The following is a 26,368-nucleotide window of genomic DNA, read 5'->3' as shown; positions in this document are numbered from 1 at the left end:
TCCTACCTGCTGTGCCTCAATTGCTAACACCTTCTATAGAGGATCCAGACCTTGGCCCAAACCCCTCCCACCAACTCACTCCATTCCCATCCTCTGCTGGTCCACCACCACAGGATTCCAATGTTTTGGGACAAAAACTTCCATCCATTCACATGTATTCTGTTCTCTGGAGCTGCACATGGTAAGTGTCATCCCTCCTACCTGTGACATCTCTTAGAGCAGTTGTTCTCAAACTTGGCCATGCCTGAGAATCACCTGGGCAGATTTAAAACACTACTAAAGCCTGAATCCACCTCAGACCAACTGAATCAGAATTTCTGGGAAGGTGGTCTGGGCATTGGTATTTTCTAAAGGTTTCTCCATATAATTCTAAGAAGTAGCCAGTGCTGAGAACTACTGCCTCCCCCCATCCGCATCTCCCAGGAGCTACTTGCAACTTTCATAGGATTCAGTTTTCAGACCTTTCATTATTCTAGCCACTTCACTATTCTGTCCACTTCACGTCACTAGTCAATATCACTTGGGAAACATGACTTCCTATACTGACTGTCTAGGGCAAGACCAAACCTCCTTTGCTCATGATTCTACCAACATAAGAATTCCTGTTTATGTGCCACCTTCTGCATTGATTTCCTTGTTGTGTCTCCCAGGTCTTAGCTGGAAACAGAGTCCTGCACTGGATCCCAGCCCATCTGTCTGGAGCATGAATGCACCCAATCCCCATCCAGGTTTTGCCAGCTTTGTCCTCTCCTCGGGGCTGAATCCTTTGCTAATTATATCTCTATTAATATGACCTACATCAAATATGTTCTTTCTGTCTACATCCTGCTCTATGGCTTATTTAAGCTCACCCAGCCTCTTCCCTTTAACAGCTCTTCCACTTTTCTACTCTGTTTCTTCCAACATAAGAATTCCTGTCCAAGTAGAGTAAAAAGTTAATGCCACAAATACATGTGATCAATTGCAGGAAAACCTTCCAGGACTTGGTGCAACCTTCTGCAGGGTTCAGAGTGATTATTAGCTCTCCTGTTTCAACAGGCCCGTCCTGAGTTTAGCTCCATCCATCGCTTCTGATTTGGGTTGCACATAGCAGGTATCTAACTCCCATACATTCGATATCTGCTCTTAAACTTAAATAACAGATTCCATTAAAAGAGCATTAGCATGGCAGTTCCGTAATTAATCTTCTCCGGAGAGCTAATAGTTCAGAAGGCACGCAGTGGAGCAAGGGCATCATACATCACTAAGCTCATTTATCCTAATTGATTTATCTAAGAATTTCTGGGGCAGCCAACCTTGTGCCCGATGATCCGTGGTGGGGGCCCCGTGGGTGCCTGGAGTTGGGGGAAAGGAACAGTGTGCATGGAACTAGGGCTGGCAGGGGCTGGCTTTATCCTGATCACAAGGCAGCAAACAACATAATGGGCCAGCCTCAGAGGCAGGCCAGCCTGGGAAGCTTTTAGAGTCTCTCAGCAGCCCTTGTAGCGCACCCAGATTACACATGGAGCTATTTCACATCATTAAACCCCCCAATTTTGTCCCTGAGTGCTGCACACTCTCTGCATCAGGCTGGGCTTCAAAGTAACTGCTTTGCCAAAGCAGGTGTAGCCACTGCGGCAGGCTGACCCTGGGACACAGGGACACATTTGCTGGCTGTTTGTTTGTTTGCTTGCTGGCCTCCCAGCCCCGGAGCTGGGAAGGATGTGATGGGGACCTGTATCTGCTCAGCCTGCCTGGTTAAATTCCTGCTGCTATTGGTGCAGGAGGCTAGGAAGTGGGCATCACTGGGCTCCCAGAGCCACCAGAGGCCACTGAGGTAATGATCTCCCTGCTTTCCTCATCCCCTCCAGCCCCAAACCCATAATCCTCAGGCTGGCCAACAGCTGGTGGGCACTGGGAATGATCCCTTAGTGTAGAACAAGCCTGGGCTACATGTGATCCTGTATCTATTTTCCTTAAGAAGCAGGAAACAGGGAGCCAACAAGGCAGGGCAGAGCCTAAGGAGACAGACCCTTGTGCCAGGTGACACCCTCTCTGACCTCCTGGAGCTCTTCTGATTGGTGCTCTGTGCCAGTACTGACCCTTCCCCACATTCATCTGGTTTTCTCTCATAATCTTTTATCTGGAGCCCTTCCTGACGTCCAACCCATAGGGTGTATTTGATTCTCCTTCTGTATCCACTCCCCAGCTACCGTCTGCATCCTGCTTCCCTTGCATCCGGGCTCCAGCCCATCCTGAGCTCCATGCTTGCAGGCTCCATCCTTCCCAGCTTCTCCCTCTACAGGCATAAGCTGGGTAGGCCCCCAGACTGCAGTCCCCATTGCCAGCCCCTGTGTTATTGCCTTGGTTTATGTGCCACCTTCTGCATTGATTTCCTTGTTGTGTCTCCCAGGTCTTAGCTGGAAACAGAGTCCTGCACTGCATACCAGCCCATCTGTCTGGAGCATGAATGTGCCCAAACCCCATCCAGGTTTTGCCAGCTTTGTCCTCTCCTCGGGGCTGAATCCTGTTCTCTGTATCCCTGGCCAAACCTGACAGACCACAAGAAGTCATGATGTTGCTATCCTCTGACCCAAAAACCATTTTTGTATCATGCCCACTAGATATGACAGATCCACTAGATATTTGACCAAGGTTACACCCTTGGAACCTGAAAATTCTGGATCTTTTATTTGCCCTTTGCCCACTTTCTCTGTTATAGTCCTAACTTGCACGAAGGCTGCAGAATGAGAGACATCTGCAGACTCAGTGGCTTACGCTTGTGTGACCTTGGGCAATTCCCTTTCTTTAAGCTTCAGTTTCTTTATCTGTGAGATGAGAAGGTTGGAGATAATGATTCCCAGGGGTTCTTTTACCTTTGAAATAAAATGGAAAACAAGAGACCCTGAAGACAATGAGGGATTAATATGGTGGTCAAATCAAGCTGGGTCTACTCTCCCCTCTGCCTGGGGCTTCCACATCATACAGAACTTGGCAGTGGATTTACAGAAGACTCTCAGCACAAGGGCCCTGGGCTCTCACCTTTGGAAAATGGTGCAATTTAATGGTAATGCAATTACAGATGTGCTGAGATTGAAACAGCCCATCTTATCTCAAACTCATCTTCCTCACCAAGTATCAAGGGTGCTGATCCCTAATAGCTGTTGAAATGAGTTCACCAGGCAGCTGGGGGCTCCTAGAGAGGAGATCTGTGTGCAGAGAAAGAGAGAATGGGAGGGGGAAGAGAGATGGAGAGAGGGCTGAAGGGAGCAGGGAGGGAGGGAGAGAAAGGGAGAGGGAGAGAACCAACACACAAAGAAATGGGGTGAGATGGAAGGCTGGGTGGGGGGGGTGGCAAGGAAAGAGGGGGAGAGAAGCAGGCAAAGAGAGGGAAAGAGACAATGCAGGGAGAGAAGGCAGATCTTGGAAGATTGAGGGAGGGAAATAGGGAGGAGAAAGTGGTGAGAGAGGAAAAGGGAGGGAAAAAGAAAAAGTGTAATGGAGAGAGACAAAGAGATAAAAAGACTGGGAAAGACCATGAAAGAGACAGAAGAGGGAGGGCAGAAAGGGGAATAGAGAGAAGGAGTAGGCTGGGATTTCTGAGGACAGAGGGGGAGAGAGAAGAGAGGAGAGGGAGGCTGGAGGGAGGGAAAGAGAGATTGAGAGTGTCAAGGAGGAAGGAGGGGTAGAGAAGGAGGAGGCAGGGGAAGAAGGAAAGGGACATAGACAGGAAGGGGAAGGAGCAAAGTGGGGGTGGTAATGATAATGAGACAGAAAGAGAAATTGAGGGAGAGGAAGCTCGAGTAAAGGGAATAGAGATGGGTCTGTATTTCTAAAATATTAAGCTTCTCAGACCCACCAGAGGATCTGTGTCATCATAAGGAAGAGCCCAAACAAGAAAGGAAAGAAAAGAAAGAAAAATCATGAAATGACTAGTAGGAACGAGCTCCTCAGGACGAAGGCAGCCGCCAGAGAGAGCGAGCACAAGAGAAGGCACTAGAGGATTGGATCCAGAATTAGAGAGAGGATTGGGAGCTCTGGAAAGAAGGAAAATGTAATGATCCAAGACCCTAGAATAGGCACAGCTCCCCAGACAATCAGCCAGTCCCTCCAGCCAGTATTCATTTCCACTCACTGGCAATTCTGGGACAGCTTGGGTTCAGCACCACGGACAGCTCCAAGCCTCCTTCCGGGGTTCATGCTCCACAGACCAGGGTAGCAGCAGAATGCAGCCCCCTCCCACGTTGGCCCCTGGCTTCTCTTGAAAATGGCTCTTTTGGGCGGTTGGAATGCAGGCCTGTGAGCTGCTGAATAGATCAATTATTTTTCAGAACATGGTTTTGATCTCGATGTTACTTCACTGGATCACTGAGTGGAAAGGGCTCGCAGAGAAAATGGCATTTTTTATAACCCTGGCAAAATGCTCCCGCGCTGATGAGATGAGCCACCCAGCGAGCGCGCGCGCACATATGATACATAACTAACCAGAAGCATAATCTTCTAAATTGAAAGCCATAATGTTTGCTGTTGGAGCTAAATATTAACAGGGCGTTGTCTCCCAATGACCCTAGGGAGGCAGCTGGCTTAGCGGGAGGCTGTCGTCATATTCAAGCAACTTGATTTAATTCCTTTCTGCCATCAGAATTAAGAAATGAATAGTTTTATGACAGTCATGCCACAAAGGACAGGGAAATGAAATGCTCGGGAGAGAGGGTGGGGTCGGATGCCTGCCAGTACCTGCCTTCTACTTCTGGAGGGAGGAGCCTCACCCTGCCTGGGGCAGGCTAAGGACTGCAGGCTGACTGACTGCTGGGTGTGATAGCAGCCCTCTCCTCCTGGCTGGCATCCCTGCTGACCTGGCTTTGCAGCTTCCTTTCTCCCTCTTCATCTGAGAGCAAAATGGATACACAAGACCTTCCTCAGGAGGCCTTTCCATTATTCATATTGGAGGCAGGAAAATGGAGAGGCTTAAATCATGACCTCTGGAGCTAAACTACTGGGGTTCAAATCCCAGCTCTGCCACTCGCTGGCTGTGCGATCTCAGACAAGTCGCGTAACCTCTCCGTGTTGAACTATTTTAGCTATAAAATGAATTTATTGGGGCGCCTGGGTGGCTCAGTCCTTTGAGTGTCTGACTCTTCATTTCGGCTCGGGTCATGATCTCAGGGTCATGGGATCGAGCCCCACATCGGGTTCCGAGCTCAGCGTGGAGTCTGCTTGTCCCTCTCCCTCTGCTCCTCCCCCCTCTCTCAAATAAGTAAATAAATAAGATTTTAAAAAATGAATTTATTATACTACCTACCCTCCAGAGTTGTAAGGATTTAATGAGTACTAAGATGCTTAGAACAAGGCTTAATACATAGTAAGTATTATATAAGCATTTGCTATTGTTATTATACGATTTAGATTATTGAGCTGTATAAAATTGGTGTTTTGTAGATAAAATATCCAATACTGACAACTAAATATGAAGTTTGTACAGCAAGATTTTTTTTCTTCTGTGGCCACTCGTTTTTGCCCCATGGCCCTGACACAGCCTCAGCAACATTGCAAAGGTTCTTGAAGATATACTATCAAGGTGCTATTTTTGTACTCAGAAAAAGTACTTTTTTATTAGAAAAATACTAGTTAACCTCAGGCTCAGAAAGTTTAATCTGTGTTTCTTCTGGAAAGAGGAATGCAAAGGGAATTATCATTTATTGGCAGGCAGAGGGCATTCTGTTCTGACCATGCGTAGATCAGGTGAGCCTGACCTGGGGAACTATCTCTAGTGGTTCTTAGGAGGGTGAAGGAGAAGCATGAGTGCCCTAGACAACCTTGGGGTGGGCATGGAGCCAGTGGGAGGGGCTGGCTTCCAATTTAGAAGGGAGCTGAGCCCCACATGTGGCTCCGAGCAGGCGCCCAGCCTAGGAAGGCCTGATGTTAGGAAGTGCTCTAGGGGCAGTTGGGGACTTAGATGTGGGAGGAGGAAGAGACATGTGGTGTCATTCATGTGCTCATGTCATTAATGCTCATCACGACTCTGTGCGACTTGTATTATTATCTCAATTTCCCAAGGTAACTATTCATAAATAGCAAAAGTAGCAGTGGGGGTAGTCCTGGTGGCGGCAGAAGTAGCCATTGTAACTACTTACCATGCACCCGAGATACTTCTGTAAGAACTTGTAGACTTGAGCGGACATGACCGTAGGCCCGTGTCCCCTTCCCCTCCCATACTGTAGAGCTGTCATTGAGAAGTGCTACCCAGCCAGAGACTGTTTCTATTTCTAATCCTTCTTACATCTAGATGGGGCCCATGGCTTAGTCTTATTAATGGAATGGGAGGGGAGATCATGCATATTCCTTCTGGGCCAACATCGATGAGAATCAGCTCTGTCTTCTCCAACCAATAAGCTGTTGATTGGCTGGATGCAGAGGGCTCCATGCCTCTAGGCAAGGGCAAAGCCACTACATAGAAGTAGCCTGGGCCCCCAAATCGCCATGTGAAGGAAAGTCACCAACCAAACAGAAACAATCTTATTCAGCTATTATATAAATGAAAAATACACTTTTGTTGTGATAAGCTACTGAAATATCAGGGCGTATTTGTTACAGCAGTTACTACTACTTTAACAAATATATGTACAATTATCTCATTTAATCTTCAAAACAACCTATAGAGGGCAGGTATCAAGAACCCATCTTAAAGGTAAAGAAATCTAAACTCAGAGGTTAAGTGATGTATTCAAGGTTACACAATTATTAAATGATTCAGCCGGGGTTTGAACCTAGATCTCCCCAACTCCAGGTTCATAGAGTAGAGTTCCTTCCCTGTGACCTTAAAGTGAGGAGAAAGCACAGAAGAGATCATGGGACTTCTGGGGTGCAACTGGTAAGGAAGCCTACCCTGGTCCCAGAATCAGAACCAGTCTTGAGTGTGGATTTCAGAACAACTTTAGGACTAATGAATCAGAAAGAGAACCCTGCAGAGAACACATGCCGGGCTTAGGTCCAGGAAAACGAAAGGCGGGGAAAATAATGGTATTTTGGGGACCCTGAACCCGAACGTCCTGCACGGTGTTGTAAATGGGGCTCCGTGAGGCTAAAGTGAGGACTCACATCCAAGAGCATGAGTGTGATCTTTCCCCGCCAAGGTCCTTCCTCTGAGACATGGAAGACAAGACAAGAACAACAATCCTAATCATTATAATAGGAGAGGTAGTGGTAGAAGTAGTAGGAACTGGTACTTACACAGCATTTACTACGTGCTGGGGACTCTTACAAGCTTTACATACATAAATTTAATCCTGAAAGCAGCCTTATGAGGTAGGTGCTAAAACGATCCCCATTTACAGAGGAAGAAACTGCAACACAGTTTGTCATACAGCTATTAAGAGAAGGAGCTGGGAGGTGAACCCAGGCACGTACTCCACAATCCACGCTCTTCACCTCCGAGGAAGAGTGGAGCTGATTCCTGGTTCCTGACTGGGCCAGCACTGTTAGAGATCGAAATCCAGGTCTGGCCTCTGGCAGAGCCAAACCTTATAAGACCCACTAGAGGATGCAGAGTGCCTGTGCCTGGGCTTGGATAAAGCTGACCTTGGTGCCTGTGTAGATTTGCCCGTGAGCCTTCCAAGCTCTGGCTTAGTTTTCTTGAGCGATTGTCCCTGAAATTCTGGCTAAATTCATGTGGGGTCTCCATGGGGGCAAAGTCCGTCGTTACTTTTCTTCCCCACCCGGAATGTAGGTAGGCCTTATTCATTCCTCACCTGGGAATTCTCCACTTTGTGGCAAAACCTCAGCCTCCAAGATGACTTAGCCCAGCTTCTTGCCCAACTCTGGAGTGGCCTCGCTCATCACCAGTGTGCTCCGGGAATGCGAAATCACTTTAATATTGGCTAGAGACAAGCGTAATTAGGAAGGTAAATCTGCGGGAAAAAAAAAAAAATCATATTATGCAAATGTGATTAGCAGTGACTTTTGGGTTTTTTGTTTTCTGAGAGTTTCTCTTTCTTGGCACAAATGTGGGCAGTTGGCTGCTGTGTTCACTGGGATGACTCTTACCAGGTGCTCAGGAAATGGGAGCTCGTGAACACAGAAGTGGGACAGGGGCCTGCAGCCATGAGCAATCGGAAGGGGGATCCCTGTCAATCACCCCTGGGGGGGGGCCTTTGGGTCCCTAATCAGAGCCAATTCCTGTGGAGGAGCCCCAGGGAGCAGCCCTTACTGGTGATAAGGCTCCCCAGGAGGGAGGGGGCTCTTCGTTCCAGGCTAGAGCTGAACTTACAGCAGAATGAGCTAGAGGTGTGGTGCCGGGATGGCTAGTTCCGACAGTGGGGCTCCCCTATTAAGGGTCTGGTGGGACCACCACGGTTTGAGGGTGTGATCTTGGCTCTGTCTGTGTGCACCGCCAGGAGGTGGTCAGAGCCTGGGGTGGCTTCAGGCCTGTGGGGTCGCGTGTATTAATTTACAGCAGGGATGTTTCTTCCCAGGATTGGAACAGATTCTGCCAGATTCAGGCGTTCTCTGGAAACGGCTGTGGATGTCACACACTCTGGTTTTTGGAGCTTCTTTTATAAAAGTGATAATGTTGGGGATGCCTGGGTGGCTCATTCGGTTGGGCATCTGCATTCAGCTCAGGTCATGATCCCAGGGCCCTGGGATCGAGTCCCCCATCAGGCTCCTTGCTCAACGGGGAGCCTGCTTCTCCCTCTGTCTGCTCATGCTCTCTTTCCCTCTCCCTCTCTCTCTCTGAAAAATAAATAAATAAAAATCTTTTAAAAAAGTAAAGGTGATAATGTTAAAAAAAAAAAGCACCTGTTTAACTTATTAAATCCAGGTACTATGCCCACCTTATTTAATTTTTCTAACAGTTATATGAGGTGGGCACCATTATGATCATCTCTCTATTTAGATTAAGAAACAATATGAGATGATGGATGTTAACGCAATTTAACTGTGGTCCTCATGTAACAATACATGTCACATTATTTTGCTGCACACTTTATCCAGGGCTATATGTTAGCTACATCTCAATACAACTGGGGGGGGGGAAGTAGCTGAAAACAAAGAGGAAACTGAAGCACAGAATGGTTAAGCAGTTTTCTCCAGGTCACCTCTGTCAGTAGCAGAGGCAGGATTTGAATCAGGCTTAGCTTGATTCTGAGGGCTACGCTGCCGACCATGAGGCCGGTCTTCCCTGTGGGGCATCACGTGAGAGTGAGTGATAAGTAACTCTTCCCTGCACTCACATTCCTGTCTCGCCCATGCACACCCCTGACCATGCCCAGATGACCCCAGAGACTTCCAGAAGTTTCTGGAAGCTGGCAGTCCCTGCTCTACCCTGGGAGGGTGGCCCTGTCTCACTCCTGGGGCCCCTATACATTGGTGGAAGCCTGCCTTCCGAGGCTGTTTGGACATTTGGGTGTCTGGAGTAGATTAGGGGTCTTTTTCGGTCCCCTCATAACTTGCCTTCCAGCCCAGCCCCTCTCTAGACTTCTGGGAACCCACCATCTCTTTATGTACCCCCATTTCTCTCCTGTCCCCCAGTGTGACTCCCTCCCCCACCTCCGGAGGGACCTCGAAGCCTCAGGGAAGTTCTCTGAAGACTGACTCCTGTCCTAGATGTGCTTCTGCTGGCGGGGCCTGGAGGAGCCAGCACCACCTCTCCGGGCCAGGGCTGTTGGCCCGGGTGTGGAAAACTGCTGCTCCAGCCCAGCCTGGGGCCCCCAGGTCTGTGCGGCTGCCGCCAGTCCTCTCTGGCCAGTAAGCCAGGTGCACCCAGGCCCTTCTCGGACATTCATTTCCAATAGCCACTGGGTCATCCTCCTCCCTGGGGCATCTTTGGGCAGCTCAGACCTGACATGTCTAGAGTTGGCCTCCTCTTGCCCACAGACCTGCTCTTTGACAGCGCTCCAAATTCAGGGATGGCATCCGTGACCGCTTTCTGTCCTTCCCTGCCACGTTAAATGGATGCCAAATCTCTCCGAGGTATGTTGTTTCCTCTCCCTTCCATCCATGCTGCCTTGGATTAGCTCACGACCTCTCTCCTGCATTCTTGCGAAGACCCTCCAAGGTCGGCACCCGGCACCAGTCTTGTCCCGATTCACTCTGACACGGTGGCCACAGTTGTCTTCTAACACAATCCATCCATGGCTCTCCATTGCCTCTGAGGGGCAGCATCTAAGACCTGCCATGGCCTGGCTCCGCCTCTTCAGCCCCTGGCCACGAAGCTCCTCACAGCACACTCTCCAGACCAATCTGCGTTTCCTTTTTACGGGCCCCCATGTCTGCGATGCCTTCCCTCCTTCCCCTGGGGACAATGTGAGTCTGTGTCCCATGCTGCCCTGTGAACTCGGTTGGCTCCCAGGGCCAGGGCGCATCCTCCTCCCCACATTTCTCCAGCGCTCTGTCTGCTTCCCTATTACAGCCTGGATTACACCCAGTTATTGGTTTACACAGCTGTCTCCCAATTGGCTGACAGCCCCCGGAGGGCAGGAAAGCAGGCTTATTTATTGCTGAATCCCCAGCCCAGCAGAGGGCCCAGCATACAGTAGGTGCTCAATTAGTGTTGGTTGAATTGAATTTCCTCAGAACTCATGGAATTGATTCAATTTGGAGACAACATTGCATCCGTAGAATTGATTCTTGCGTCCCCCGAGGGCGTGTGATGATACAATTCACCTCCTCATTGGCTGCCCTTTTTTTTTTTTTGCAGAAAACAAAACTCCCATTTCTGGACAGAACTGAGCTTGTAGACTATGCGGGAGGGGCAGGAAGCCTTTAAGTGGAGTGGACCTTGCTTTTCCCAGGGAAAGGTGTGTGGCTGCCAAGGTACCCCATCATGTCACGGAGATGCACAAGTGAAGGATGCTATATTACTTTCTACAATTGAGCCAGAGGCTAAAAGTAGCCTTCCTTCCTCCTGGCTGACAAATAGGGGGAATAAATTACCCAGGCACTAAAAGTTGCATTAGGCAAATAAACATTTCGACAAGAATTATATGTGACATTCAAGAGAAAAGCAAATAAACCCTAAGTTATGGGGACCTGTCAAAGCTCTAGGAAAATTAAGTAACTAAAAATCGTTAGAAGCTCTTAAACCTTCCCTGCTCCTTGTCCCTGCTGTAGGGGCTCAGAGCAACACCACGTGTCCCCTGTCGTGTGTCTCCTGAGAAATTTCCAGGTTCCTGGGACCTCACATCTGGAGGAACCTCAGAGAGGCTCCAGACCAGTGTTTTTAAACACTGCTCCATGCAACCCTAGGGTCCCGCAGAAGCCCCAACAGGCAGGGCTCCCCACCCCGTCCACCTAGGGAAGCTTCTCTTCAACAATGGGTTATATTAAAGAGGGATTCCAGGAAGCTCTCTTCTGGTAGAGGGTTCTGCTTCTGTGTGATTTGAAAACCACTGAAAACCATATTCACCCGATAGAGAAATCTCTGTTAGAGCACTTCAGGAAATCTTTCCTCAGCCTCTTTTGAGCACCTCCAATGACAGGGGAACTCATTCCAAGATTTTTAGCTAGACCCAGATTGCTCTACCTTCCTCTGCACGAGATTCCCATCCCAGGACTCTGGTGCCAGAAGCTCGAGTTCGAATCTAGACTCTGACACTTACTCGCTATTGAACGCCGGGCAGCTACTGAAGTTCTCCTCGTCTCAGTTCCCCCATCTGTAAAAAGGAGATAGCGCAGATTCGTTCCCTATGGCTGCTCTAACAGATTACCACCAACCCTGAGGCTTAAAACAACACAAATTTGTTACTTTACAGTTTTGGAGGTCAGAAGTTCAAAGTGGGTCTTAAGGAGTTAAATTAAGAGGTCTCAGGCCATGTTCCTTCTGGGGCTCCAGAGAGAACCCTTGCCTTTCTAGAGGCCACCTGCATTCCTTGGCTCATGGCCCCTTCCTCCATCTTCACAACACATCAGTCTAGTAGCGTCTTCTCTGGCCACATCCCCTTCTCTGACTCAGGCCCTCCTGCCTCCCTCTTATAAGGCCCATCCAGCTAAGCAGGATAACCTCCCCCACTCAGAATCCTTAACCTAATCACACCTGCAAATCTCTCGTGCCACGTAAGGTGACAGATTCGCAAGTTCCAGGGGTGAGGATGTGGACCTCATTGGGGGTTTATTATTCCACCCACCTCAAAGGGCCGTGGTGAAGGTTCAGGAGGAAACTCACCTCACGAGCGCTTTGCATGGAGCCCAGCACACAGATGGAGCTCAGCAAGTGTAAGTCAAATATCCATCCCATAGGTGACTCACCTCCTCCTTCATGCCCTCCTGCAGCTCAAGGACAGAATGTACCAGACCTCGGAGTTCAGGTGATGGGGTCTTGTAGGGACTGCTCAGGAGTTTGGACTTAGACCCGTGGCTGTAGGAAGCCCTGTGGATTGTTTAAGCCAGGGAGGGTCACGACAGATATACTCTTTAGGAGGAAGTTGTTGACCACAGTGTGGCTGGCGGGAGATGAAGCAGGTGCCAGGGGGATGGGATGGAGGCTGCACCTTAGTCCAAGTGAGATGAGCAGGACCTGGGCTGGGGAGCAGTGACTGGATTCAACAACCATTTCAGAGGTGGAAGTGGGAGGACCTGATTGGTTGGGGGCAGGCAGGGAAGAATCCAGGATGATTCCCAGCTTCTGGCTTTGGCTGCTGGGGACATGTTAGCATCATTGACTGAAGATGGGGAGCAGGCAGGAGGAGCAGATTCCAGGGGGTGGGGAATGGTGAGCTCAGCTCAGGGCCTGCTGTGTTAGAAATGCTAGCAGGGCACCCAGGATAGGGCACCCAGGTCAGGCACCCGCGAGGGAGTTGGATAGATGGGTCTGCAGCTTGGGGGAGAGAATGGGGCCAGGGACAGCTTCTGAGAACCGAGGTGGGGCCTGAGGGCCTGCCGGTGGGCCAGAGCCCCGAAGAGTGGGAAGGGGAGGGATGGAGGATGGACATCGGGAATCCGCAGTGTTCATGGGACCGAAGAAGAGCGGTCAACAGAAGAGCCATAGCCATGATGGGGAAGGCCCAAGAATGCAGCCCCCCACATTCATCCCCACGCAGCTGGACCTGTCAGAGGACTCCTGTCCGCTGCTGTACACCTGGGGCCACACTCGGGGGACACTAGACATTCCTCCCATTTGCAGGGAACTTACGGGTTTAACCAGCAGCATCACATCGTCCTGTTTAATCTGTACAACTGACCTGCTCTAAAGGGATTTACCTTTTCACTTTTTTTTAAAAGATTTTACTTATTTATTTGTCAGAGAGAGAGAGCACAAGCAGAGGGAGTGGCAGGCAGAGGGAGAGGGAGAAGCAGGCATCCAACTGAGCAGGGAGCCCGATGCAGGACTCGATCCCAGGTCTCTGGGATCATGAGCTGAGCCGAAGGCAGACGCCCAACCGACTGAGCCACCCAGGCGCCCCTCCTTTTCACTTTTAAGATGAAGATGTGGAGGCTCCACGAGGCCCAGAGACTTGCTTGAGACCCACAGCTAGTGGGGGTCTGAGCAGGGGTTGGAGCCCACGTCTCCAGACTGCTGTGGTCCAAAGCCTTCGCACAGACCCCGTGCACGTGGACATTCCAGGCCTGCCCAGCGCCAGGCCTTCTTCAGCTATGTTTTGAGTGAGCCTGAGACTTGGCTTTGTGCTCAGACGATAAACGCAGGACCCGGTGCTGAGCATCCCTTGGGAATTCCGGTAACAGTGGGAAGTCCCCGGGGGCCCCAGGTGTGTCGGGAGCCTGGAGACTTACAGGGATGGGGAAAGAACTTCAGACCTAAGCCCTTTTCTTTTCTCAGAGGAGAGGGAAGTCCCACGCTCCTCAGTCTTAGACATCTCACCAAAGTCCGTCAGTGAAAACTGTCTTAAGAACCTCAAGGTGGGATCTCAGGGCAAAGGTCCTAGGCAGGGTTGGCCTCCAGATTTCCAGAATGTCATAGCCATTTATAGTAATATGGCTCCTAATATGTGCCAGGCTCTGTTCTGAGTGCTTAACATAGAGTAATTTATTGCTTCCTCACAACAGCCCTGGGAAGTACGCGCTACTGCTATCCACATTTTACATGAGGGCCCAGGTATACTGGTCGCTGGGCCACCTCTGCTCAGCCCTACGATGTCAGGGATAGAGATGTAGGAGGCAGGACCATTCAATTTGGCTTTTCCTCACCTTTGTTGCATACATCTTGGTCTTTCATTCCACCAGGCAATGGGTCGGGGAGGGGGGAGGTCACAGGAGGTTGGGCCAGAATTGGGCAGAGTTCCCTCCAGCAGGGACCAGGGCTCTGGGACACCTTCTGACCCTGGGCAGCGCATCCCCCTGCAGCCCCCGCAACCTCTCTGAGCTTTAATTTCCTTATTCATCAAACAAGACAGAGAGCTCCTTCCTCCCAGGGAGGTGGTGGTGGTGGTCCCCTCCCAATTCTCCTTCTCCTTTATCACCATCATCCCAGCCAGCAGGTACCATTACCTGTAGGCCAGGACCTGTTCCAGGTGCTTCTCATCATTGCCTCTTTCCCCCTCCCAGCAACCCCTGAAAGGTAGGTGTTATGTTCCCCCCCATCCCTTCCACCTCTCCCCGCCCGCAGACAGAGGAAGACACTGGGGCGCGGAAAGGCAAAGTCACTTCCCTGAGGCCACCCAGCCTGTTAAGTCACAGTCAAGCCTGGACACAAGTCAGAGATGCTCCACCACACTGTCACCCGGGGATCCGGCCTGGCACACAGCACACACGGGTTTCCCTTCTCTTCTGCTCAAAGGGCTCCCTCCTCCTAGTCCTCCCTGCCAAGAGCCATGGGCTTTTGCTTTCCATTGGAAGTTAAAGATCCCTGTAGGCCTGAAGATGGGGCAAGGGGCCCCTGCTTGCCTCCCCCTCCACTCTCCTGCATCCCCATCCCAGGGACCTGCCTTCCCCCCCAGCATCTTTGCCAGCTCCCTGTGAATTTGGAGCCCCTCTGCAGCAGGGAATCTAAATTTAGACCCGTGCTCTGTTAACTCTGTGAATAATGCTAATTAGCATAACAATTCTTCCTGCAATTAAGTTGGGGAGGGGGTGAGGAGGTGGTGCTTGGCCCAAGAGGAAATTACATAGGGAGGACTCTCTTATTGCTAGTTTTGGGAGGCCTCACTCGAGGTGTCTACTTGGCGTGGCTCTCTTCTTGGATGGCTGGATCCAGAAAATGCCTATTTGGGGTGGAGGGAGGGAATGTCTGTCTCTAACCTTATTGTGATGTGTTATTGGTGCATGTATTAAAGTGCAGCTTGGAGCCCTGCATGGCAATGAATTAGGTTTTGTAAGCAAGCTGTCACCTGCTCTGGAAGGTGTGAAAAAATTATGAACTGCATTGTCCTGGAAACCACAAAATAGCACTTCCTGCCTGAAGTAAACAAATAAGTTTGGGAAATAAAGTTGAAATGAAGTTATGTTTGGAATTTAGAATTATTTGTTTCGGGAGATTTGCCAGTGCTCTTGCTTGACCCAGGAATGCCAAGTTGCCTACCTGTGCGTCAGGATAACCCTCCAGTCCAGAAGCCACCAGTTGAGCCCCAAGACTCCACCTGCTGCTTCTGTCCTTCCCTGGGGGATGTCAGGAAGTCTGACACCTCCACTGGCTGGGCCAAGGTGGGGCAGATGAAGAAGGGTATATCAGCCCATCAGGTATTTACAGATAGCCCTTGTATGCTCTGAAGCTCCTTTCCCTCCTTCCCTTGAATATTTTCATGGCCTTTTTTTTTTTTTTCCAGACTCCCTCCATTCTCATCTCTCTCCTCTGGGCATTCTGAGTAGCATAGAACAGAGAAGAACTCTCCTCCATTGCTCTGGTCACTATACCTCTATTGATGCGGCCTAACTTAAGGTTACACCTTTGTCAGCAGCCATATAACTCTCTTGGCTCATATGGAGCTTGTGGACAGCTAAAACTACAATGAAATCATTCATTCATTCATTCATTCATTCATTCATTCATTCACACATTCCCTATTTATGTTAAGGCATTTTGCTACTCTCTGGGAATGTGAGTGAGAGATGAATCAGAGCTAGTCCCAGCCTCAGTGGAAGGTACGGACTACCTGGGGAGAGAGAGAATGGGAATGGGATCCAGGATGAGGGGCACTAGGAAGGAGGCAAGTGTGAAGGGGACCTCTGGGGAAGGCTGCACCTAGGGGTGAGAGATGAACTGGACCACGAAGGGTGATAGGACTTTGACAGCTCATGTTCACAAGAACTTCTGCCAATTCAAGTCCCTCCATCTTTTGTGACTGAGACTCTGATATTTGAAAGTAGGGGCAGGATGTCAGATTGATCTTAATTAAAAGCTGTCTTGGTGCTGGACCATCCGTGGGGAGCCCGGATGTGCCATTCAAATAAATGAGCTCCCTGTCTTGTTTTGGGTCATCTACAGAATTGACCCAGGTGCTTTAATATGTTCTACCTGGGCCACTCAGGAACATTATAAAGAGGAGAGGGCCAGTCTGAGAATCTTTGACAAGTTCTTTCAGTGACTCAGTTGCACACATCTACTCCTCTGCCCTCGCTTGCCCCCCATTGGCCTCCTACCCGTTCCCTCACCGGGGGTTACCAAAGCCCCTCTTTTGCCCGCTGTCCTGACCGCTCTCCTCCTGCTAGGTGCTTACCTAGCCGTCCCTTGGTGCCCTGGGGTTCATCAATGCCACACATTGAGTGCTCTCTCCTTTCTAGGCTCTCTGCTAAGTGCCTGGGGACGCGGAGTCCTTGGAGGTAGAGACCGTTCAGTTTGGTCAGCTTATTAATTGGAGCCGTAGAAGTTTCTATTGCTAACCCAGGGTTCCCAGGTCGGGAAGTGGGAGAGCTGGGATTTGGTACCATGTCCCATCCATGCTTCCCTTTTCTGCGAGGCAGAGCCCTCGAATGGAGATTCAAGTTCTGTACTCAGTTCAATGGCTGTAATTTCCAGATGTCAAGGCGGGGCTCACAGCCTGACAAGTGGCTGCTAGGTGGTGTGACCCACGTTCTCACTTATGGGCTGCCAAGAGGCCTGGCACATGACCCACTGTTGGGCCGACACTTGGTCAGACCTATATCTTTGCACACGGTCTAACATGTGGACAGATGAATAGAAAAGCTGAAGTCCAGCCCATCCCAGAGCCTTGAGCTGTCTGATCATCCCTGCTCTCTGGAGCCAAAGCCAGGGCAGAAGCAGGCACAGCGGCCATCAGTGAGAGGCAAGACCACATCCTTCCTTGTGAAGATGAGGCCCACCGAGGCCCACTGGGCAGAAAGGATGTGGCTTGGTATGCACACGCACGCACACACACACACACACACACACTCATAGACACACGTGAGGGCTGGCACCCTCTGCCTCGCCATGCAGAGCAAGCTGCTGGCTCTCGGTGATGATGGATGCCTCTCCATGTGTCGCTCAGCTCTGCCTCCCTCCTTATTCTGCACGCAGGGCTCGCTGAGTAAATGGCTCCACCCGGCTGCCCGGCAGGGGTGGTAGATGAGGGACTGGGGGAGGGAGGGAGGAGTGGAGCAATTTGTCTGGGGCACCAGGAGGGGAGCTGGCCACTTACAGCTGTGATGGATGGCGATTCTGCTCTGCCATCTGTTGGGGCTGGCAGGCTGCCTAGCACAGTACAGCGCACCTGGCTGGGGCGTCCCTGCGGAGCTGGGCCCGCCTCGCCTGGGGCCTGGGGACCAGGCTCCTGATGCCCTGGGGCAGGAGGCTGGCAGGGAGGAGCTACGCAGTGCTCCCTGGGCCCCAGTGACGGAAAGATGACACATACTCTGAGAAAAGGGCCTGGGGAGCCAGTCTTGCCCCCGCCCCCCCACCCCGCCACCTGCTTTCTTTACCAGTATCCCAGGGCCTCCATGAAGAGAAGGAAAGCCACCCCTGGGCATTCCTGGGCTGGGCAGAACCCATTGGAACTCAGCTGTCACTTCCCTTGGTAAGGAAAGTGTGCAAAGCACAGCATTTAGCACGTGTGCTGAATAGAAACAAAGCAAGCTGGACCATGCTTCACATCCAGCCCCTGTGAGTGTGGGGGCCTAACGATGCTTTCAAGGTCACCCCGCTACTTGGGTGGAAGATGGGAGGGAGGTGCCTTGCCCTGCCAGCCACACTTTCTCTGGGCCGTGCCTACCCTCTAGGATTCCAGAATGTTAGCGTCGTAAGGGTCCCTGGAGGTCAGTGACTCAAAGTCATCTAATCTACAGGCGGGAAGCTGAGGTACAGAGAAGGGAGGGCCAGCTTAGTGGCCTGCAGCACCCTGTCTTCCCTGCTCTAACCCTCCCTCTTTCCCCAGCTGGCCTTGACCTGGGTCCCAGAACGAGACCGTGGGTGCCAGGCCCCACCTTAGTGCTTGGGCTTCCATAGTTGCCCCTTCTCAGGGCTCTGCTGCTCCCCTCAAACCTTCATCTGCTGGGCTTACCCCATTCCCTCCTGCGGGTCACACCGTGTGGGCTCTAGCCTCCTCCTGGGAGCTACTCACTGCCCACGTCAGAGTCCAAACCCCCTGACGCTGGAGCCTCCTCCTCCAAGACAGAAGGGCAATGCTGGGCGAGCTCGTGCAGTGCCCGGCTCAGGTTGCTCCAGGGAGGCACGGTGGAGGCTGGAAGCCGTTGCTCCAGGCTGGTCAGGGATGAGCTGACCTTCAAGCTCAGCCCTGGGTGGAGTTTAGATTGAACCAAAGAAAAACAGAAAGTGGGGAATTTTCTGCACCCCTGAATCTGCAGGGGCAAACCCACAGCTGGCCCAGGCGTATGAGCAGATCCACTTTAAAGTGGAGATAGGGATGCTTCAGATGGAAGAGACGGTGTGAGCGAAGGCGTGGTAGCAAGAGAGTCAACTGAAACCACAACAATTTTTGTTCGGTTGAAAAGGAAATTGCAAAGAGGCATCACCTTTTGTCCCTGCCTTCATGGAACTGCTTCATTGTGGAGAGGGGAAAAATAATACAAGGGAGAGAACAAAATTCTCCTAATTCAGGGGCGCCTGGGCGGCTCAGCTGTTAAGCGTCTGCCTTCGGCTCAGGTCATGGTCCCAGGGTCCTGGGATCGAGCCCCGCATTGGGCTCCCTGCTCCACGGGAAGCCTGCTTCTCCCTCTCCTACTCCCCCTGCTTGTGTTCCTGCTCTTGTTATCTCTCTCTCTCTCTCAAATAAATAAATAAAATCTTTAAAAAAAATTCTCCTAATTCAGAGGGAATTAAGAAAGGAAGAAATGCTATAGCTGCAGCCTAGCAGGGCTTCTTGGAGGAAGTGGCATTTTAACTTCCAGCTCTTACTGGATACTCCTTTCCTGTAGGACCTGGGGACAAGAGACAAAAAGGCTCTCAGGGACCTGGGATAACAAATAGATGGTCTCACCCACCTTCCCTCTGGGCTCTGACAAAAGAAGGGAAACCCTACTGGCCCAGTGTGTGCCTGCTGCTGGGAGGCATCCTCCCAAATCAGTCTCTGGAGAACCTTGGGAGAGGCATTATTGTTTCCACTGCAGCCAAAGAAAATGAGGCTCAGAGAGGTCAAGTGATTCGCCCAAGGTCACAGAGCCAGGAGGCAGCAAAGTGTGGATGGCACAGCCAGGTCTCTGACTCCGAAGACAGCGTGTGCTTTTCCGGCACCATTAACACCCTGTGGGAGACTCAGCTCCGGGCAGGTAAGTGGGGCTGCCGGCAAGGGGTTGGTTCAGCGGGTGGCCTTGGCCACTGGAGGTGAGCGCTGAAATGCCAAGCCTGCTTCTAGACTTGACAGCTGGGCTTTGTTTGCCAGGCAGCCGTGGGCTGTGGCAGTGTTCCTAGGAGCTGGGGAAGCCTGGAGTCCCGCGAAAAAGCGGGAGCATAATTTGGCGCCTCTTAATTGATTTGCAAATGTGCTGAAGAATGGTGGTAATTCCTTTAAATTTTACTCTCATTCACATTTTGGAGGTAAACATAATGAGAAAGGAAAGTCAGCACCATATAATGGAGGAAGAAAAAGGTCTAGCATTTTATTTTATTTTTACCCTGGGCCTAAGGAAAGCAAATTCACTATGAATACCTCATTATTTGAATTTCAAATATTTCTCTTGAGTTGAGCACAAAAGGAAACTTAAAAAATATATATTAACACACACTCACACATACTTACCTTGAACCATTTCTCCTCTTGAATATGTGACTCAGAATGTCCTGGTTTAGGTTATAATAGCGCAATTTGGAGAATCAATCAGCACGAGATAGATGTGTTTACTCAGAAGTTCTTAGAAAGGACACCAGTCAAAAGAACATTAATATCTTAAAACATTGAAATTATCTTTACCAAAGAACATTAGCTATAAACATTAATATTTGGGAATTCTCTTTTGCTTGCAAAGTGTCTACATGCAGATGAGCCCAGAGGTCAGGGTATAGAGGAAAGCGAGGAGGTGCTTATTTGAATGAAGGCGTGGCATGCTGGAAAGAGCTCAAGAACTGGATTCCTTCCTTCCTTCACTCATGGATTCATATGCCCTTACTCAGCAGTATAGACTACAGATTAAACCCATGGGCTTTGCAGGCAAGCAGACCCAGGTGAAAAGCCCTGCCTGGCCACTTGATTAACCGTGCCACCTGCGTTGAGTCATTAAACTGCCCAGGACCTCAGTTTCTACACCCGTAAAATGGGACTAATAATAGTGTTAGGCCAGGAGTGGCCTTTCAACACACTCAGCATGGGACCAATACAAAGTAAGTTCTCAGTAAATGGTAGTGATCTCATTGCCTTGCCCATCGAGTGTTCTGTGCATCAGGCACTGCTGAGTGGGAACAAAGGATAAACGAGATGGCCACGGTACCTCTCCTCCTGGAGTTTATCATCTAGAGGGGGAAAGGGGCAATTACGATCATGGTGCTCAAAAGACTGGGTCTGGATGCTGGCTGAACCTAGCTCTTAGCTGTGTGGCCTGAGAACGCCACTTAACCGCTCTGGTCCTGAATCCTCTCTCTGTGACGTGGTCAGGAAGCTCTAACCTGCTACCTAAAGAGGTGTGAAAACCAAGGAGATAAAGCACAAGGGAGCTTGAAAACAAGAGTTTTACTGTAGCAAAGCAAGGTCCTAACTGGGGAAGTTCTGGGGAAGCTCGTGTTCTGGTGTGTTTAACCCCTGCTAAGCCCAGGACGCAAGTGGAATCAGGAATGAACACCAAGGAATTCTCTTCCTTCTGGGTCAGATTTCCACCAATTATACTCTCTGGGTATAATTGACCTACCTTATGTGGTCCATCGCACTAGGAGTTTGTATGTTATCCTGAGGACAATGGGGGGTGGGCGGTGAAGACATTAAAGCAGGCAAGTGATGAGATCAGACTGGGTTTAGGAAGACCAGTTCTGGCTGTGGTTGGGGGATGGGCCAGAGGAGTGAGCCGGGAGACAGAGGACTCAGGGAGAGGTGACAGGGACTCTGGCCTTGACCAGCTTTGCTTAGGCTCCTCTGAGCCCTCTTCCAGAAGGGCCTCAACCCTGGTTTGCTATGCTTGGTCTCTGAGCCTAGTTTTACTAAGAACCCTGCCCAAGCCACGTAAGCAAGAATCCCTCCACCTTCAATACCAAACCAAATTCCTCTTAGTCATTTTCCACCACCCTCCCCCACCCTTGCTCTCACCCTGCCCTTTGGCTATAAATCCCCAATTGCTCCTGCTGTATTTGGAGTTGAGCTCAGCCCTGTACTACCATAAGATCTGTCTTGCCATTTTTAGCAAGTGTCCAGTGCAATTTGACTTTGACACGGGGCAAAAATGCCCAACCAAGCAGAAGACGGTGAGGGCCAGAGGGAGTCGAGGGAGAAGGCACGCTTTAAAGGTAGAGTAGCAAGACCAGTTGCAGGGCAAGGACAGGAAGATGTCATCGGGACCCACCTCAGGCTTCCCAGTGAAGCAACAGCGATGTGGAATCCACGAGGGAGTGTGGCTTTTGGCACGAGAATGCCAAGTTTGGTTTTGGATTGTTGGATTTGGCCCAGTTTGCCTTTGGTGCAACCCCTTTGGTGTTTTCCTTGCAGATGCCACCCCTTTGTGCTTCTCCACCCCATTCCCCAGATGACCACCGAGTTCCACCTGGGCCTGCTGCCTCTTAGCAGTCTCCCGTTCCCCTTTCCAAACTCGCGTTTCTCACCCCCTCGAGGAGCTGCTCTCCCTGGTGTCAGGTGCCTAATTTAAACAGCAAATCTGGGCTAACATGCACAGCTCCTTCGCTCAGCTGAGGTATTTGCATTTTAACAGGGACAGTTAGGAGGTAATTCCTTTACCCCAAAGACAATGAAATGAGGTTTCAGAGGACACAGACTAATGGTAGAGGAAAGATTTCCAAAGCAGTGCCAAGAGCTTGGGCTTGGAAATCAGGCAAAGTGGAGTTGAAATCCAGGCTCAAAGGAGTTCTTTCTCTAAGGCTGGCTGCTTCAGTGGGGGCCCCGTGTCTCCTTTGAGGAGCTGACGTATCATACCTGGGCATGTCCCTCACCTTTCTGGGACTCATGGGGCCTCATTTCTCCTTTGGAAGGGGGATGGTGCATGCCTGAACAGGCACATGTATCTTCCGCATTCTAGTAAGTGCGCCCTCATTCCCACCCCGCCCCCCAACACACGCACTGGTCCTGTCCCTCGTGGGTGGCCACCTGCTCACTCCACCCCTTTCTCTCCCTTGACCTTTGTGTGTGCCGGGTGTTTGGTCTGAATCTCCAGTGCTGCAGAACTCCAGCTGGAAAGCTTGTTGTTTCTAAAGATGGGTGGGGAGGCCCACCCCTGTTGCACTGCAAGACAGGAGCAGTGGAAGCCTGGGGCTCACAGAAGGCGGCCCTATAATTAATCCCCCGACCCTTGCCACCATTGTCTCTTCCCTATTGAGATCGGCCAATTAGCAGTTCTGCACTCCTCTGCGTGGCAGCCCCTCATTAGCGAAGACAAAGGCAGCATTGATTCCAATTTGTCCTGCATTTGGCTGTCTCTGAAGTTAAAGACTGCATTTGGGTATCAGTGCTGGGGAAGAAAACGCAGGGGCAATGTAGTGAGAGTGCCTAAAATTAGTTGAAATAATTTTAGCTCTATTGTGAATGGCTAAACTAAATATAAACAGAAGAGAGAAGAAAAATCTTTGTAATGTTAATTACCATAAGCATTAAGTACCCAAAAATGAGGCGTACAATTTGTTTGGTGACACTCTGATAATTAAATCATTTTCTCCTGTTGAGGCTCCTTGCAGGTTTATGCAGAGCCTGGCTCTTCCTGAGTGGTTTTCTCTGGCCCCGAGGGATGCTCAAAATTCTGTTTCCCACGTTTCTGTGTCCGCAGTGCTGCTCCAGTCCAGGCGAGCTGGGCTATGTTACTGCTCACTTGAGTAATCACTCAAGTAATTGCTAGGTCTTGGATGAGCCTGAGCCCCTGAGAGGATGAGCTGATTTGAGGTCTGGGCTGACATGGACAGGAGGACTGCTCACTGCCCAACCATCCATCCATCCATCTGTTGGTCCATCCATCCATCCATCCATCCATCCATCCATCCATCCATGTTCATGCACCTTTCCGTTGATTCATTCAACCAGCATCTTCTTTTGTGCAAGGCATTGAGGATACAGAGAGAAATAAGATACTGTTCTTGTCCTCAAAGCTTCTAGTTGGGGAGGAGGAGGGTAACATGTGCATAAAGAACCACTTATAACACACTGTCAAAAGCCGTATGACAGAGGTATAAATAAAGTATTTTGAAAGCATCATAGTGAGACACATTCATTTTGCCCAAGCAAGGAAGACTTCTCAGAGGAGGTAACATTAGAACTGGTTCTAAAAAGATGAGTAGGAATTTGCTGAGCGAGAAATTGGAAGAAGGCATAATCCCATCAGTGGGGACTGGGCAGGAACAAAGGCACGGGGTTTGGCAGACTTGGTGAGGGTGAGAAGGCTGGTTTAGGAGGAGAAGAGGGTGGACGAGGGAGGTGGTTGTAAGAGAAGTGGCAAAAACATCCCTGATAACAATGCATTTACTGAGCGCTTACTATGTACCTAACACTGTGCCAAATGTCTTACCTCCATTATCTCATTTAATTCTCCCCTTCAGGCCACCCTGAGATGATTGTCCCCTCCTTATATAAGGAATTCTGGGGCTCAGAATCTACAAAGCTGGGACTCACAACTGTGTTCTTGGACACAACACCATCCTGCCAGACTGTGGGCCAGAGAAGAGCTTAGAAGCTAAGGAGCTAGGCTTCATTCTGTAGTTGCTGTGGACATGTGTCCAGAAGACCCTGACCTGGAGCTATCCCACCTGGTCCAGTTAAGGAGAGACCCCCTCTTTTTGGGCTGGATCTTTTTCTCCTCCAGAACTCTGTTTCGTGCTTCACTCCTTCGCTCCATCGTGGGGGTAGGCAGGGTGGTTTTGCTGCCTGCTTAGTCCTTCTCTTGGCTCTGGAATGTCTTTTGTGCCACGTACTTTCCCCTGGTGTCCATGGCCCCAACAAAGGCACCAATCCAGTCAGGGAGAAGGTGATTGTGTGCTTAAGTGCACGTCACTCCCGGTGAAGCCCTTTCCGTATGTGATCTCTTCTTGCAAAATGGGTTTATTATCCCATTAATACTGAGAAGGCTCAACTCTTAGAGATGTCACGTGACTTGGTCCTGGACTCTTACCCGGCTCGAAAGCAGAAGTTACTCACTCTTCCATCATTGTCTTCCTTCCCGTTCCATCATAAAACTCACCCATCCTGTATCCTTGTGGAGATGACATGGTTTGGAGGAAAGAGGAGTTAGAGGATTCTCCCCAATTTCTTGATGTCCCAGTGGGACGTGGGGCCTGGAACCAAACGGAGCATGATCCGAGGGTGGCCTGACCAGGACCTAGCCAGGACCGAGCCAGGTGTGTTTGGGGGGGTCGGCTGTCTCTCAGGAGGCACCGCAGCCCTGCCAGCTACCACCCCATTTGCTTTGCTCTCTTGCATGCCAAAACTTCTTGAAAGGGTTTCTTTAGTTGTGGACTCCAATCCTTCACCCCCCACGCTCTGTTTCGCCCTCTCCAATCAGGCTCTGGCCCCATCACTCCATGGCAATCACTTTCATTAGGCTCATTAAGGACCCCATGGCCATCTCTCCCTGCTGTCGCCCCTTGTCTCGGGGGGCCTCTGCTGTGGTGAACCCTGTCTGCTCTGGCCCCACTCTCGCCTGCTTTCCTCCCAGTGCTCAGACCCCCTCTTTTTGGGCTGGATCTTTTTCTCCTCCAGAACTCTGTTTCGTGCTTCACTCCTTCGCTCACTGTGCTCAGACACTGGTTCTTCCGTTCTTCTCCTCTCCTCTCGCAGTGGGCTCCTTTTTCTTTTTTTAAACCACAATTCACAGGAAGAAAGTCATTTTATGTTCCATTCCATTAGCCACTCCCATATACCACTGAAACAAAGCATTACAAAACCATACATTAATCCTTACTAGGTGCAAGGCACACTGGTGTTTTCATTCTGTTCTCTATTTTATTTCATTTGAAAAAATACTGGATCTTGACCCGTGAAACCAATTTTGCAACCCACCAATAGGTTTTAGCCCATCATTTGAAAAACATGGCTCCAACATATCAAACCTGTTGTACCTGAGGGCCTTTGCACTTGTGGTTCCCACCACCTAGAATGTTCTTTCTCCAGAGAGTCTCATAGCTGCCTCCTTCTTTTCTTTTGAGTTTCAGGTCAAACATCTTCCTCAAAAAGTCCTGCCCTAACTACCCCATCCAAAGTAACTACCTGCATTACCTCCTCTTTGTCTTTCCCGTTATCTGTTCATCTACACTATTTGAAATTATTATTATTTTTTATACATTTACTCTCTATGCTCCTGCTCCAGAAGAGAGCACTTGTCTAGTTTGTTCACTGATATGGCCTCAGTGCCTAGAATAGATGTGACAAACAGTAGGCGCTCAACATGTGCTTGTTCATCGGGTGATAAACTCCGGCTCTATTTGGGCAACTGCCAACCACGCACACGAGTTGAGCAGTTGTGCCAAATCACTGGGTTATATCTATGGGACATCCAGGTCTTTTGCAGTGACCTGCAAAAATACTTACAATGGAGAATCATAGAAAAGCTGAGAGGTCAATTTCAAAGGTAAAACAAGGTAAGCAAACAAGAAAGCCAGTGTGTGTCAGTTAGGCTGGCTTTGGCTGAAAGGATTAAACAATGAGCCTGTTTATCTGACATACCAGCAAGTCCAGAGAGGGTGACACAGCACCCACACTCCTTCTGCCTTTGTCCCGGGGTGTGTGTGTGTGTGTGTGTATGTGTGTGTGTGCACGCACGCGCACATGCGCCCTTTATCCTTGAGCTGATAGAACTTTAAGGGATCATATCCAGACATCATGATGCCCCAAAGAAGAAGGAAGACCACCTCTTCTTAGGAGAGTAGAAACTTTTTCAGATCCGTCCCCACCTCCCAAGCGGACTCTCACTCATTATTTCT

The 26,368-nt window shown here is 50.1% G+C and overlaps 1 protein-coding gene and 1 long non-coding RNA gene across 2 annotated transcripts in view; both read left to right on the top strand.

Annotated features, from left to right (window-relative positions):
• The window catches only part of LOC115943103 (uncharacterized), a 160,341-nt gene extending 151,872 nt beyond the window's left edge, over positions 1-8,469 (top strand). The window contains exon 5 of the transcript XR_014144813.1: positions 8,451-8,469. The gene's annotated coding sequence lies outside the window, so the exon portion shown is untranslated. The remainder of the gene's footprint in view (positions 1-8,450) is intronic.
• Positions 8,470-17,050: 8,581 nt separating this feature from the next.
• Positions 17,051-25,316, top strand: LOC145721241 (uncharacterized). Its single transcript, XR_014144803.1, has 3 exons — positions 17,051-17,393; positions 17,788-19,587; positions 23,993-25,316. It is a non-coding gene; the product is annotated as an uncharacterized LOC145721241 (long non-coding RNA).
• The last annotated feature ends 1,052 nt before the right edge of the window (positions 25,317-26,368 follow it).

The sequence above is a fragment of the Leptonychotes weddellii genome, chromosome 4, assembly GCF_054177405.1.
Source record: "Leptonychotes weddellii isolate Sample4059 chromosome 4, ASM5417740v2, whole genome shotgun sequence".
Classification (NCBI taxonomy): Eukaryota; Metazoa; Chordata; class Mammalia; order Carnivora; family Phocidae; genus Leptonychotes; species Leptonychotes weddellii.
Note: the sequence above shows the minus strand (reverse complement) of the source record. Positions and strands in the feature narration are given on the sequence as shown.